The following is a 16260-nucleotide window of genomic DNA, read 5'->3' on the forward strand; positions in this document are numbered from 1 at the left end:
CTTCTACCACAAAGAGAAGTCCTATTTTTCTATGGAGCTTTGGCCAGAAGATGCACCATATTTTGTACAGCATTTTCTAATTCAGTTTTGAATTTACTACTGTATTTAGCTCCTATCTCATGGCGGTATGACATTGGAATTCCTACTTAGCTTTCTTCCCCATCCAGTGTTTCCACTAGAAGAGAAAGATAGGGACTGCACTTTAAATGGAGCTTTTGATTTGAGGGGAGCATTATCCTGGAAATGAAACAGAATGTCACAAGCCTTTATTTTTACTCTGAATTTGCTAATCCACTAAAATTGTCAGTTGTAATCTAGACTTTAAGGGAAAGCCAAGGAAAAGAAGTGGCCAAATAGGTAGGAGTGTGAGACAGAAATGAACATGTTAATTAAATGAGTCATGCTTCTAATAAGAAAGATCCAGAAGTGATGATGGGCTGTGTGGGTGGGATATTAGGTTGATTGACAACTTCCCCTGTTCATGGTCCTGACTACTTTTCGAGGAGGTCATAGACACTATCACAAATGTTCTTGTTACATAAATGTAGCACCCAGAATAGCTCTCTCTGGTCCCTTTTTTATTTATACTCAGGTCCATGGTACCATTGGGGGCAATTATTTGTGCAAATCCATAGCTCAAAGAGACACACCAATGTTTCTTTTACCAGATCAAATGAGGTAACTTTGAATTTAAAGCAAAGATAATGAAACAAAAGAACCGGTAAAATCAGGAAACTAAATCAGGCTTTTGTTTGTTTGTCTGGAGGGGGGAAGGTGAGGTAATTGGGGTTAACTAACTTGCCCAAGGTCACATGGCTAGTAAGTGTCAAGTGTCTTTGAACTCAGGTCTGGGACCAATGCTCCATTCACTGTGATACCTAGCTGAGTCTAAATCAGGTTTTAAAGACCTTTTCAGAGACTTGCCTTGAGCAATGAGAAGTTCTTGCCCAGGTTACCAAAAAAATAAAAGATACTGACTGCATTGGAAGAGTTTCCTCCTATGGAGTTTCCTTGAAAACATTATTTTCCCATTTTAAAGATGATGGAGTTTCCTTTAAGTGACTTATTTATGGTCACACAGCTAACAAATGTCCAGATCAAGTTTCGAACGTAGATCTGATTCCAAGTCTAGTACTCTTTTCCCTACATTCACTCAGGAGGAAATGAAAGAAGAAAGTTAATGGCAATTAATAGAGTATTAAGTGGAAAAAATTGAATTAATAAACCAAGGGCTGTTTTTCTTTGAGGAAAAGTAAAATTTGCTAATCATTAGGAAGTAATTTAAAAAAGAAGAGGAAAACAATCATCAAGGTTCATAAGGAGAAATCTTAATCGAATTCTGTCTATCCCTTTAAGATTTACACTTTAGAAATGTCACATTTTGTTGTCACAGCCCTGAGAAATATTAATATCATCAGAAGGCTATTGTGTGGGCAGCTAGGTGGCACCGTAGTGAATAGAATGCTGGACTTGGAGTCAAGACTCATCCTCTTGAGTTCAAATCTGATCTCAGACATTTACTAGCTATGTGACCCTGGGCAAGTCACTTAACCCTGTTTGCCTCAGTTTCCTCATCTGTAAATGAACTGGAGATGGAAATGGTGAACCACTCCAGTATCTTTGCCACGAAAACCCCAAATGGGGTCAGATATGACTGAAAAATGACTCAACAAAAACAAAGGATATTATCTACAGTTATGGGCTAATAAATTAGTGAATTAAAATGAAATGGATAATAATTTTCAAAAATGCAAATGACCAAAATTAACTTAAGAACAATAATGCTATTTATATAAGATTTTAAGGTTTGCAAAACACTTTATAAACATCATCTCATTTGAGCCTCACAACAATCCTGTGAAATACATGCTATTGTTATCCCCATTTTATAGACTGAAAAAACAGAATGAGAGATATACTCTGGGGGCGGAGTCAAGATGGCAGAGTAGAAGCAGGACTTCTGGGCAGCTCCAGCTTCCACCTTCCCCAATCAATGTAAAAAGGGGACTCTGTACAAACTCTGGAGCTGCAGAACCCACAAAATGACACAGAGAAGCTAACCTCCTGCTGAGGACACCCCAGCAGGCGGGCAGGAAACAGCCAGCACAGAGTTCTGGGAGCCCAGCCCAGGCCTTCCTGTGCTGGAGGTTTTAGCCCTAGGGCTGGCCTGACCAGCTGCTGGCCTGGAGGGACTTCAGATCACCAGCAGCTTTGGCGATCCAGAATTATCAACACATAGATGCTAAGGACAAAAATTAAGAGGTGAGAGAGGAATATCATGAGAGGAGATGGGGAGAGATAGAATGGGGTAACTTATCTCACATAGAAGAGGCAAGGGAAAATGGCTACAATGGAGGGGAAGAATAGGAAGGCAAAAGGGAATGGGTCAACCTTATTCCCATTGAATTTGGCTTGGGGAGGGAATGAAATACACACTAAATAGGGTATCTCACCCTGCAGGAGAGTAGGGGGGAAGGGGATGAGAGAGGCGATGATGGAAGGGAGGGCAGGCTGGGGGGGAGGAGTTGGAAGCACCCACTTTTGAAAAGGGACGGGATCAAAATAGAGAATAGAACAAGTGGGAGGTGGGATAGGAGGGAGGGAAATACAGTCAGTCTTTTACAATATATCTACTATGTTATTGTTTTGCATTAGCTACACATGTACAACCTATACTGAACTTCTTATCTTCCCAGTAAGGGTGAGTGACAAGGGAGGAAGGAAATGAATCTGGAATTCAAAGTTTTAAAATCAAATGTTAAAAAAAAAAAATATATATATATATATATATATATACTATTATTAATACTATTTTACAGGTAATTGGGAAATAAGATATACAGGCACTGGGGCATAGAGATCCACCATGCTGTACTGGAAAAGTCGAAAAGGGTATGGGAGAAAATATGGCAGAGAGCAGAGTGGAGGAGGGGATATCCTGTGGGACTGCTATTTTGGGGCGGTGCTATTTTGGGGAAAAACAGGGAGAAAATTTGTAACTCAAAATCTGGTGGAAATGAATGATGTAAATCATAAGTTAATAAAACATTTGAAAAAACAACAAAAAAATAAAACCAAAAACAGAATGAGAGAGGTTAAATGATTTCTCCAGGCCACACAGCTAGTAGGTGTCTGAGGCAGAATTTGAACTCAGGTCTTCCTGAATCAAGGCCAGTGCTTTATGCTTTGTACACCTTATTGTTATCTTTCATTCTCAAAGACCAAAATGATATCACTATGTAAGGATGTTATGGGAATGAGAGTCTGAAGATCTTCCCTGCCCCTTGGCCCTTTGATAGGCTTGAATGAATCTTCCTTGATTTGAGAATATACTCTGCCCCCTAATAGGCTGAATGTGGTCACCTGGAGCCTGTGGCAGGAGGCTTGTTTTTCAGGAATGCCCACACCTTGTTACTTTGTGATTGGGCAGTGGGTCATGAGGGCTGTGACATTTTCAGACCCAGGAGAAGGCTATATATACCCTGATGTGAGGTTTTGCTTTGGGGCTCACTTTGGGAAGAGTTGTGTGATTTGACCAGATGAGACTCTGAGCAGCCATTGAGCTCCCCCGGCTTTGAAAACCCAGATGTTGGTGCTTCCTTCTCTGGTAACTGACTAGGTATGGATGTAATGGTCAGACAGTGGGAAGCCCTGTCTGCTGATCTGTCTCTGTCTGGTTGTAACTTATGTTTGTATTCTCTGATGTTTGATTGATTAAAGTAAGATTGTTAACCCATTTTGAGTTGCTTTCCTTTAAAAAAACAGATCTAAGAACCTATGCTAGCGGCCATCTTGGGTATGCTAGGGTGCTTGCCACCACAAAGGATCAGGGTACAGTATGTCCAACTGCAGCTGATCACACTGTTATGAACTTGGAAGGCTCTACTGCAAGTTAGGTACAAATAGTCCTTATGAACATTTGGGAAGGAGATGCCTCTAAATTTGCACATCTGTTGTTTCCTTTGTGCTACTACATTCTGTTCTGTTCATAGAGTACAAATCCTTCTTTGATGTAGGCACTCCAAGTTGTATGGTCCTGTACCAGTGTCTCCCATGTCTCACAATTGATTCCAAAGTACTTCAGAGAGACTTTGAAAGTATCCTTGTATCACTTCTGTGTATGTTTGCCTCGTGTGAATCCTCCATAAAACAGTCTTTTAGGTAAAAAATGTGGCCAGACCATTAGAGTTGTGCTTTTTGCATCAGAGTTTGAATGCTTGGCAGTTTAGCTAGAGAAAGGACCTCAGTGCTCAGTGTCAGATACCTTATCTTGCCAGGTGATCTTAAGAATCTTTCTAAGACAATTCAAATGGAAGTGATTCAGTTTTCTGGCATGGTGTTGGTATACTGTCCAGGTTTCACAGGCATACAACAATGAAGTCAGCACAATATCTCTTTAGACCTTCAATTTGGTAGGCAGCCTCATACCTCTTCTCTCCCACACTTTCTTTGGGAGCCTCCCAAATACTGAGCCCTGGAAAGTATACTGCCAGGGTAAGTGAATTTATCCACAGAATTCAAAACTTCATTTGCTGTAATTAATGGTTCCACATATGGATGGTGTGGTGCTGGCTGGTGGAGACCTGTTTTCTTGGTGTTAAATGTCAAGCCAAAATTAGCACAAGTATCAGAGAATTGATCCACACTTTGTTGCATCTCAGCCTCAGTTATTTGCAAACAAAAAGTCACACACCAACTCTCCGTCTATTTTAGTCTTGGCTTGTAGCCTTATCAAATTAAATAATTTACTTTACTGTCAGTGTGGTAGCTGATCTTGATGTCTTTTTTGTCTTCATGAAGGCATCTGACTTCACTGAAAGCATCATGCTTTAAAGCATAAGAACAAAGACACAGTCCTGCTTCATTCCATTGGTGACTGGGAAAGCATGAAAGCAACATCAATTATCCAAAACCTCTGCTGTCCTGAAACTGGCATACAATTCTGATGGACTTGTCCAAGCAACCAAATTTCACCATCATCTTCCTTAAACCCTCATGAGCGACACACCAAAGGCCTTGCTTGGTTAGATGGAGGAAGATTGTGTTCAGACCTCTGTTCTGCTCCTGGCATTTCTCTTGGAGTTGTCCGACAGACAGCAAACACCATATCGACCATTCCTTGGTCCTTTCTGAAGCCACACTGGCTCTTGGGTAGGTGACCATCTTCCAGGTGAAAGATGAGTCTATTAGGACTCCAGCAAAAATCTTTCCAGTAATGACTGACAGGGAACACACTGTGAATGTCACAAGATAACCTATTTTCTTTTCCTTTACAGAGACAGACAATATTTACCATATAACCTCAAAGATCTTAGTCAGATTTTGTATGAGCAGTGGACTTTCTGCCTTGTAGATATCAGCTCAAATAGAATGAGCACCACATGCTTTGCTTTGCCAAGAGTAATGACATTCAAAGCCTCTTCTTCAATTGGAAGTCTGGCTAAAGAGGGATTGACTCCACTCCCCCCCTCCCTCCCAGGTATATGGTCAATGGTTCTGCATTGGTTGATGACAGTCTGCTGAAAACACTATGGAAATGTTCAGCCCCTCTCTCTGCTGTACCACCTAGTTTATATACAAGAAACTGCTAAATTGATACTCAAAAGGATCTGTGATTGATCTCAGTGGTTTGGGGAATTCCCTCCAGTGACATACATCTCACCTCATTTATGCCTACCTGTCTTGTGCTACTCTTGTCTATGCCCTCCAATAAGTCTGCTACAGAGCATCGACCCCTGGTGCTGGAGGCTTTCCGCACTTCCTCCTGACGTTGCCAGGGCACAGTGGTGTACTAGCTGTCTGCCTCTCATGCCTAGTTTGTCATGTGACCAACCAATCTTCCTTTCCTATTATATAATCCTTAATGATATCTTTGACATCTTTTCTTCTTCCAGGCTCCTCAGGGATTATACCCTGTAACCCACCCACCATGTGCCTCTCCCTTACCCTGTAAAGAAGGCTTAAAAAAGAGTTCTTTAAAAGCAGTTAGTTGCGTTCCATATCTCACAATATTTAGCATCCCCAGTAGGTTAGTATTTAAAAGAACAAACTCTGCTTCTGTGGGTCAGTAGAGGAGATTTGTGATTTCTTGAAGTTCCTCCTGCTATCCTCCTCTTGATCAAATCTAGACTCAGCTCCTTATCCATGTGTACTCTCTGTCCCAGATAAATGCATACAAGCTCTATAAGTCATCCATCCAAATGCACATTGAAATCTGGGCAATAAACATCTACATGGATGGAAAGGACAGACTCCTCCAAGCTATTACAGATGGCTTCCAGGAGGTTCAGGGTTCTAGGGCTTAAAGAAATCAGTGTAATGTCACCCACAAACATGAGGATCATCCACCCTCCCCAGGGAATCCCCTCTTTGACTTGGATTTCGGCTTGGATCTCTTCCACCCCAGGAGCCAATACCTTTGGGGAGCTTAAAGCAAGGGCTTTATCTTATGCTTTGCCCTACATTTATATCAGGTCATTGAAGGGGGCTATTTCTGTTACTACATCTTCCAACAAAACTTGAATGATTTTGAAGTAGGAGCAGTAGACACCTTGTTATAAAAACATCTGTAAAGTAAGAAATTGTCCTACCAGATTAAATGGGGTTTTCCCCCAATCAATAAACAGTAAACACAGTGTGATCTTACAATCCCTATACCTTTCAGTTAATTGTAATATGATAAAAATGTGGTACATTATTGGATATTTTGAAAAAAGCCTTCTTGTTACTATTAACAACTTTAAGAATGCCCTCAGTTGGGTGGCTAGGTGGTGCAGTGAGTTCAAATCCGGCCTCAAGACACTTAACACAAAAACTAGCTGTATGACCTTGGGCAAGTCCCTTAACCCCAATTACCCCCCCCAAAAAAAACCAAAAAGAATGCCCTCAGTTAGGGTATAGAGGACTCTCATAAGGATTTGTATAGATAGGAGAATAGGGATCTAAATTGATAATTATTGATTTCTCTCAATAGAAGACAGCTAAGTGAAGACAGCCTCAGTTTTTACACCCATAAAATGGGGAAAATATCAGCATTTGCCTCACAGGGTCCCTGTAAAGTTCAAGTCAAATAATATGTGTAAAGTGCTTTGCAAGGGGCAGCTAGGTAGTGCAGTGAATAGAGCAACTGGCCCTGGAGTCAGGAGGACCTGAGTTCAAATTCAGTCTCAGACACATAACACATACTATCTGTGTGACCTTGGGCGAGTCACTTAACCCCAATTACCCTGCCTTCCTCCTCCAAAAAGTAAAAATTTAAAAAAAAGTGCTTTGCAAACCTTAAAGTGCTACATCATGTTAGCTGTAATTATTAATCTCTTGTTGCCTTTTTGATGGATAGGGCATGAGATTATTTTCCTGCATTTTTGGTATTTTCCTTTCCTCAGATGCTTCATTAATTGGTGTCTTAACACTCACCATTGTGCCATCTTCAATCAGCATGGCTCTCCTTTTTATGCATTTATTTCAGTTTTTTTTTTTAATTTTTCCTAGTCTTAGAAGCAGACAGTGTTCTCTTGTTGGTCCTTTCAGTGATGTTCTGCCATGAAAGTCTTCTTGGAGCTTTAATGTGCCTCTAAGGAGTGCTAAAACACCGGTGTGGGGGGGGGGGGGGAAGATTAAAGATCAGGAGATAAGGGTTTAAGATCTGGCGATGGGAAGCATCCTGGATTACAAAGGTTTTTTTTTAATTATTATTTCCTTGATATTCTTGATCTTTTGTTATTCCCAAATGCATAAAACATCTTGTTGTACAAGATTATAGGAATCAGGTATGATTTTGACATGCATAAAATGTTTGAGAATGAAACTACCAAGACACATATAGGATTACTTTGCTGGAAGAAATAGAGCTGCTATAAAGTAGTAAGTATCAAAATTCTATGGCACTGATTTTTTAAAAAGAAAAATAGATCAGTGAAATAGAATAGACAAGTAGGTCTTTGACAGAAATTAATATAGCAGTCTAGTGTTCAAAAAGCCCAAGGACATAAACTACTGAGGGAGGGACTCTGTTTGATGAGAATATCTGGGGAAATTGGAAAATAGTCTGGTGAGAAATAGATTTACACAAATATCTTCAACCATATACCATGATACATTTCAAGTGGTCAAATGATCTAAGTATGAAAGGTCACATTATAGAAAAAGTTAGAAGAGAATGGAGGGCTTTCCCTCAAGATGGCGCCAAAGGCGAAGAAGGAAGCTGTTGTCCCCCCCCAAGAGAGAAGCCAAGTCCAAGGCCTTGAAGGCCAAGAAGGCAGTGCTGAAGGGTGTCCATAGCCACAAAAAGAAGAAGATCCGAACATCCCACACCTTCCGGCGACCCAAGACACTGAGACTTCAAAGGCAGCCCAAATACCCTCGGAAGAGTGCCCCCCAAAGAAACAAGCTCGATCACTCTGCCATCATTAAGTTTCCCTTGACCACCGAGTCTGCTATGAAGAAGATTGAGGACAACAACACCCTAGTCTTCATTGTGGATGTCAAAGCCAACAAGCATCAGATCAAGCAGGCCATAAAGACATTGATGTGGCCAAGGTCCACACACTGATGTGGCCTGATGGAGAAAAGAAGGCCTATGTCCGTCTTGCTCCAGACTATGAAGCTTTAGATGTTGCCAACAAAATTGGAATCATCTAACTTGCTGTGTCCCATTCCACCTACAATAAAAAGTTTTCCAGAATTAAAAAAAAAAAGAAGAGAATGGAGGATGTGTCCTTCACAACTCTGTTTAGGGGGAGGAAATGTAACCAGATAAGATAGAAGTGATCATAAAAAACAAAATAGAGAAATCTACATCATTAAGAAGATTTTTCGTGAAAAAAAAAAATCAATGCAGTTAGAAAAGGAAAGAAAAGTAATGGATTGGAGAAAATCTTTGCATCACAAATTTCCATAAAAATCTCATATCCCAAAGCTATAGGTATTTGATATAAATCTGGAAAATTTAGTGCTTTCCCTCACAGAGATAATTAGATAATAGGCATTTTGTCTGAGGCTGGATCCGAACCCAGGTCCTCCTGACTCCAGAGTGGGTGCTCTATTCACTGCGCCACCTAGCAGCCCCAGTTGTCACATTTTTTTAAGGAATTTTGTATGATTTTGACATGATACTTTGGAAGAAAGCTTTTATGGTGGTATTTTACTTTACCAAATAAATGATTTTTTAAAAATAACCAATAAACAATAAGAACAAAATGATCTTGTATACAGTATGTGACATAAAGATTGTGGTCTACTATAGAATACTGTTTGTGGGGAAACTACCTGTTCCTTTATACCTTCACCAGGGATGTCTTTGACACATACATAGAAATAGAAAGAAGGCATATAGATTGGTAGTTACTGATATTTTCTTGCTTGACTCTTTTTTTAGATAATAGCAAGGTCTGGTTTAGCATTTCCCCCCACCCTCCCAAGCATTTAGCATCTTCTCCTCTATCATATTTGCTGAACAACGATTTCCTTAAAATTCTATTGCCTTCAGCATGAACTTCTTTCCTCCTCATCTTCCTACATCAAGACATCAGCTACTGTAACCTAAGAATTCACATGTGGTAGCTCATTGATGGAGAATTTGTTATTGAAATTTTTGTAGAACTTTGCCATTTTTCATTGTCTTCCTTCCAGTTTCATCCTTAAACACCCTTGGATGATTTGACTCTGTTGGTTCTCTTCCCAAAGCTTTTGGTAAATCTGCTTTTCTCTCTACTGATTCTTGCCCTTTTATGAGGGGCTGTTTTTTATAATCATCCCCTCTATTCCTCTGTAAATTTTTATAGAGGAGTTTATATTCTAAACCAGTGTTCCCTTTGGTCACTATATTTATCCACTTGTTAAAAATCAAAAGAACATAGTTTTAAATCTTGAAGGGAGTCTAAAGGCCATTCCACTGATTTTATAGGTGAGATAATGACAGAAGCAGGGTTTCAACCAGATCCTCTTATTCCAAATGCAGTGTTCCTGATACTATATCCCTCATCCTGCCCCAAACCACCATATTTGAGAGTCAGTTACTAGGCTCTTTTGGTCTCCTTCCTGTAGCAATCACTTCCCTTTTGCTAAACTTCCTTGGGAAACAGATATTTGTTCAAATCGGGTGGGGAACCTATGGCCTTGAGCCCACATGGGGCCCTCTAGGTCCTCTAGTGCAGCCCTTGGACTGAATCCAAACTTCACAGAACAAATTTCCTTAATAAAAGGATTTGTTCTGTAAAACTTGGACACAGTTAAAAGCTGCATCCAAGAACCTAGAAGGCCACATGTGACCTCAAGGACAAAGGTTCCCCAATCCTGGTTCAAATATTCTTCTTCTAAGCATAGCTTCTTTAAGCTACATTTAATGTTTTAAATATATTACTGTTTGGATGCAGCCTAGAAGCTGGATGATTCTTGATGTCTTCTCTTTACTGACTCTCTGCAATTATCATTGTAGGGCTGGGAGGGGCCATGTAAAATGGAGGGCCGTTTTGTATTTTTCTTTGTTTCATAGGTTACCATGCCAAAGAATTCAACACAAAGAGGCCAGCCAACTGGCAAATAAGCCTCTCTAGCTAGGCCAATCCTTGGAAGGGAGAAGTCATCTCTTAATTTGGGTCCTCTGGACCTGCCCTCCACATAAAAGTCTCTCCTGTTCTTCAAGGTCAAGTTTGGCTAACAATGTGCAGCATCTTCTTTTCTTAATTGCTATTTCCATTTATATTGCTGAATACATTGTATATGTTGTTTTCCTTGTTCAATTTACTTCACTTTGCACCAGTTTCTAAGTCTTCTTCTACTTTTTATATTGTTTTATTGTTCCTTACAGTGAAGTAATATTCCATTACATTCTTGTACAACAGTTTATTTACCCATTCCCCAATCAATGGGCATTTACTCAGTTTCTAGTTCTCTGTTACCATTAAAAGTGCTATTATGAATATTTTGGCATGTATGGAACCTTTCTGTTTTGACCTTCTTGTATAAGTCTAGCTATGGGTCATTACCCTTTGGGTAAAAGGGTATGAACATTTTAGCTTTTTGGTTGTTGTTATTTTTTTTTTTGCTTAATTCCAAATTACTTTCTAGAATAGACAAATTCATAGCTCTACCATATTAATATGCCTATGATGTGAAACCTCAGAGTTGTTTTGATTTGCCTATCTTCAACTATTAGTGATTTGGATTATATTTCATTTGGTTGTTGATCATATGCATTTCTTCTTTTAAAAAATTGCTTATAATGTAGTGGTTGGAGCAATTTATAGGTCAGAACTCAACCAAAACCACAATTCATTACCTTTGCTGATGTGTTTATTTTTCCTAGCCAACTAGAGGATACATCAGTTCAAAGCAAAAGACATTTAAATTCTTTTTTTGCTTTTTGTAGGGGCTTCTCCCCCTCCAGGGCAATTGGGGTTAAGTGACTAAGTGACTTGCCCAAAGTCACATGGCTAGTAAGTGTTAAGTGTCTGAGGCCAGATTTGAACTCAGGTCCTCCTGGCTCCAGGGCTGGTGCTCTATTTACTCTGCCACCTAGCCACCCCTAAATCTATTCTTTTATCTACCTTTCTCCTAGTGGTACCTCTGGTACCAGATAACTCTATGAGATGGGGTTAGAAAATTCCTCTTCATTCCTCTTAGAGTCCCTGATTGTGAATCTTTATCCCCAAAACCATCTTGAGGATTTTGTGCCCCCACCAAAAAAGCCACAAATGTTATTTGGAGGTTGAAGGGATGATCTCTTCATTCCTAAGATCCTTCCTGATTGGAATACAAGTTAAGAGAAGAGCAAGAACAAAAGACTAAGTGAATCAGACAGAGACACCAATCTTGGTCTTTGTTTCATATTCCTGCCTTTATTCATGCCTGCCTGTGACTTTTGTGCTTCATTTTATCTAGCAACAAATCTTTCTTTCTGCCCAGCAATATCCTCTTCTCTACTGATCAAATCTATTTTACAGATGAGAAAACTGAGATCACAAAAAGATTAAGTTTCTTGCCCAGTGTTAAACAGCTAGGAATACTAGCTAGTGATTTGGTTTGGTTTTTTGTTTGTTTGTTTTTTTGGGAGGAAACAAAATTCCCAAGATGATTTTAAGGATAAAGATTCAAAATCAGGGATTCTGAGAGAAATTGTGAATCTTTATCCCCAAAACCATCTTGGGGATTTTGTCCCCCACCAAAAAACCCACAAGAGTCAAAAACTAGAACTTGAAACAAGCGGTTTTCTGATGCTCAGTCCAATTTGCTTTCTATGACTATATAAAGTCACTATATAGTGACTTAAGACTATCAGAAGTGAGGAACCTGTGATCTTGAGGCCACACATGGCTCTCTAGGTACTCAAGTGCAGCCCTTTGACTGAATCCAAACTTCACAGAACAAATCCCCTTAATAAAAAGATTTGTCCTGAACAACTTGGACCAGTCAAAAGGCTGCACTCAAGGACCTAGTGGACCACATGTGGCCTCGAGGAAGAAGGTTCTTCCCCCCCCCCCCAGACAGCCTTCAAAGACTCTTTGACAGACTTCACCAATGAACTCTACAACCATAATCATCAGCCCTAACTCCTCTGTAACTAATTTTAAAATTGTTCTATATATATATATTTTTTTGGAAAATAATTCATAGACTTTGCAAACTACAGAGGCAGACACAGACATGGCAGCAAACACAGAAAGCAGACAGACAGGTGGCAGGCAGAAAGAGAGAGCAGACAGACAGCAGCAGCAGAGACTCAGATACTGACACAGAGGTAGACACAGTCTATCCACCCAAGAGGTAGATGCAGAGCTCTCTGTGAGAAGAACAGGGATGTTAAGCTACAGGTGGATCTAGAGAGAGGTCTGTGGTATTTGGCAGCTGTCACCAGAGGGATGAGGGGGTCACCAGAGGGATGAGGGGTTCAACAGAGAGAGAGGCTAGGAGATTTATTGCTGAAGGAAGGAAAATCAAGTCAACAAGCATTTTTTTTTTTGCTTTGCTTTTTGGAGGGCAATTGGGGTTAAGTGACTTGCCCAAGGTCACACAGCTAGTTTTTGTGTTAAGTGTCTGAGGCCGGATTTGAACTCAGGTCCTCCTGACTTCAGCACCGGTGCTCTATTCACTGCGCCATCTAGCTGTCCATTCAACCAGCATATTTTAAGTGATTACCATGTGCCAGGTACCATGTTGAGTGTTGGGAATACAAATAGAAGAAAAAAGAAAAGACAGTTGCTGTCCTCAAGGAGCTTACACTTTAGTGGGAGAAGGCATTATATAAAAGCAAGGGGTGACCTGTGTGGTGGCATGGTAGACAAAGAAGTCCAGAGAGTCAGGAGACTAAATATTGCTGGGGTCCTTTCAAGCTTCAAGGCCATGATTTGTGATCAGACAGAAATGTTCAGCTTCACTTGAATCTGGACAGAGAACCATAGTACGGGCTGTTGCATCTTTGAGGTCCCAAAGAAGAAGGAAAATCCCAGGGGGAGAAAATTACACTGATTCTTTCACCAAGTTTTATAGTACATTTGACTATATTATAATGAACATTTATATAGTGATTTGTGGGCAGCTGGGTGGCACAATGCATAGAGTGCCAGGTCTAAAGTCAGGAAGACTCATCTTCCTGAGTTCAAATCCAGTCTGAGATACTCACTGTGTAACCCTGTGAAAGTCACTTCACCCTGTTTGCCTTGGTTCCTTCATCTGTAAAATGAGCAGGAGAAGGAAATGGCAAAGCACTCCAGTATCTTTGCCAGAAAACCCCCAATGGGGGTTTCCAACTAAGAGTCGGACATGAGTGAAAACAATTGAACAACAACAAAAGATAGTGAAACACAGAGCCAGCTATGGGCAGGGGGTCAAATGAAGTCAGAGTGACAGAAATCTACTGGGAGAAAAAGAATGAGTCAAGGAATGGGACCCAAGATGTCAGGCATGTAGAATCTAACACAATGGAAGAACAACTGAACTGAAAATATAAATTTTTATAGCTTGCAAAGAATGTTAAAGATATTGATTGCATTTAAGCCTTGTAGAAACCCCATGTGATAGGAATTACAGTCCCATTTTTATACAGGCTCCAAGAAATTAAATGACTTGTCCATGGTTACATAGCTAGAAAGCATCAAAGGTTGAATTTGAACTCAGGTCTTCCTGTCTCCTGCTCTAATACTCTATCTACTATACTACTATTTCTGCAAAAGAGAGGAAAGTTAGATTTTTATTGGGTTAAATAAAACCTCTCCTTTATCTAAAGTCTCATTGGCCTGAATGTTTGAAGAAAAGTCAAGGATGCTCTGGAGGAGGGGCATGGGCTGAATTCTTATATTCTCAGGAGAAACCCTGGGTAGGGTAAAAAAGAGTTATAGAATGATCACCAAGAAAGACCTTTAAGGTGAAATCATGTCAGGAGCCAAGCTCAAATCCCACCTTCTCCTGGGCACCTTTCCTGCATTTCTTCATCTCCTCCCTGCTCACCCCTCTTTTCTTCTGAAATTACTTTTCATTCTCACCATATGTGGTTTTGTTGTTCTTCAGTCCTTTCAGTCACATCTGACTTGCCCCTTTTGGGGTTTTCTTGGCAAAGATACAGGAGTGGTTTATCATTTCCTTCTCCAACTCATTTTACAGATGAGGAAACTGAGGCAAACAGGGTGAAGTGACTTGCCCAGGGTCACACAGCTAGTAAGTATCTGGGGCTGAATTTGAACTCAGGAAGATGAGTCTTCTGCACTCCAGTCCTGCTGCTCTGTGCACTATGGCGCCACCTAGCATGCCACTATTTATGGTACCTGTAGGATATTTTGGTGTGCTATCATCTCCTTCATGAGAATGTGAGCTCCATGGGGGCAAGGCCTCTGCTTTCATTTTTCTTTGTATCCCAGCCGTTATTAACACTGTGCCACAATTAGTAAATAATACTTAAGAAATGACAAATCTAACAAATACTTATTGTCTGGATAACACACTTGTTACCTCTTTTTTTCCCAGAGTGACTGTACTGAACTTTTCTGTCTTAGAATCGTAGACTCAGAGCAAGAAGGAATCTTGGAAGTCAGCTAGTCTAGCCTCCGTTATCTTACATGTGAGAGAACAGAGGCCCAGAGAGGCTTCAGGCCCTCCCCAAGGTGTGCAAGCTGTAAGTCTGCTGGCTAGAGCAGGAGACCCAGGTCCTCCAGCTCCAGGGCTCAGGCATGTGTACACCATCCCTGCTGGACATCCATCCCCTACACTGCCAGCCCAAGAGGCCTCAGACTGTCCAAGCTAAACCTCCCCGAAAACTTTCTCTCTCTCTCTTTCTCTTTTTCTCTCTCTCTCCCCACTTCTCCCCCTCTTGTTGTCTTCTCTTTCCCTCTCTGCCATCTCATCGTCTCTTCCCCCCTCTCTCTCTTTCCCCTCCTCCTCTTTTGCTTCTCTCTATCTCTTCCTCTCTTTTCTCTCTCCCTCTTCTCTTCCTCTCCCTCTCTTCCATTTCTCTTTCTCTGCCTCTCCCATCTCTCCCTCCCTCCTTTTCTGTGTCTCATTCCCTATGGTCACAGAAGAAGATAGTGACCAAGGCTAAACTTGTCACACTTTCTTGCCCTTCCTCCAGGTCTTTCCAATGTCAGTCAATCAATACCATACACTCCCCTCCTCCCTGCCCCAACAATATACTTCAATTTCTCCCTTTTCCATGGTGCCCTGCTTCCTGTCTCTTCGGGACAGGCTGAATTCCCAAAGGAACATAATGAACCATTCTTTAGAGAGGGGGAATGGAGGGGAGAGCTCCACTGTTCCATTCTGTCTGCTATACTCCTTGGGGCAGCTAGGTGGTGTCTGCCAGACTGGGATTCATTAAGACCTGAATTTGAATCTTGCCTGAGACAGTAGTTGGGTGAGCCTGGGCAACTCACTTAGTTCCTCTCTCAGCTTCAGTTTTCCCATCTGCAAAATGGGGATAATACCTCCCAGGGTTATTGTGAGAACTATGTGTATAAAGCATTTTGCAAACTTTTAATGTTCAATGTTAACTATAATTATAATAGAAATAATAGAAAAATAGAATAGAAATAATTATAATTTCTATTATTCCATCATTTCTGCCTTTTCTGTTCTCTTTCTCCCCACACCCTCTTCATTCATTCCCCTCAATTCCTCCCTCCCTGTAGGACCGAATAAATGGGAGAGTCGAGGTGCTGTGGTCCAAAGAACCCATCCAGCATCTCTGGAAGCAGTGTGTGGCATAGTGAAAGAATACCTGCTTGGTTTGGAGATGGAGTCACACAGCCTGGGTTCAAATCCCTGCTCTGCTACTTA

At 40.8% G+C, this 16260-nt stretch overlaps 1 pseudogene; it reads left to right on the top strand.

The window, feature by feature from the left end:
* Nucleotides 1–7100: 7100 nt before the first annotated feature.
* LOC138150926 (large ribosomal subunit protein uL23 pseudogene) lies at nt 7101–9198 on the top strand (annotated as a pseudogene).
* Nucleotides 9199–16260: the final 7062 nt, after the last annotated feature.

This window comes from Petaurus breviceps, unplaced genomic scaffold (genome assembly GCF_028583685.1).
Source record: "Petaurus breviceps papuanus isolate PSGF00001 unplaced genomic scaffold, PetGlider_PUasm1.0 90895, whole genome shotgun sequence".
Lineage (NCBI taxonomy): Eukaryota > Metazoa > Chordata > Mammalia > Diprotodontia > Petauridae > Petaurus > Petaurus breviceps.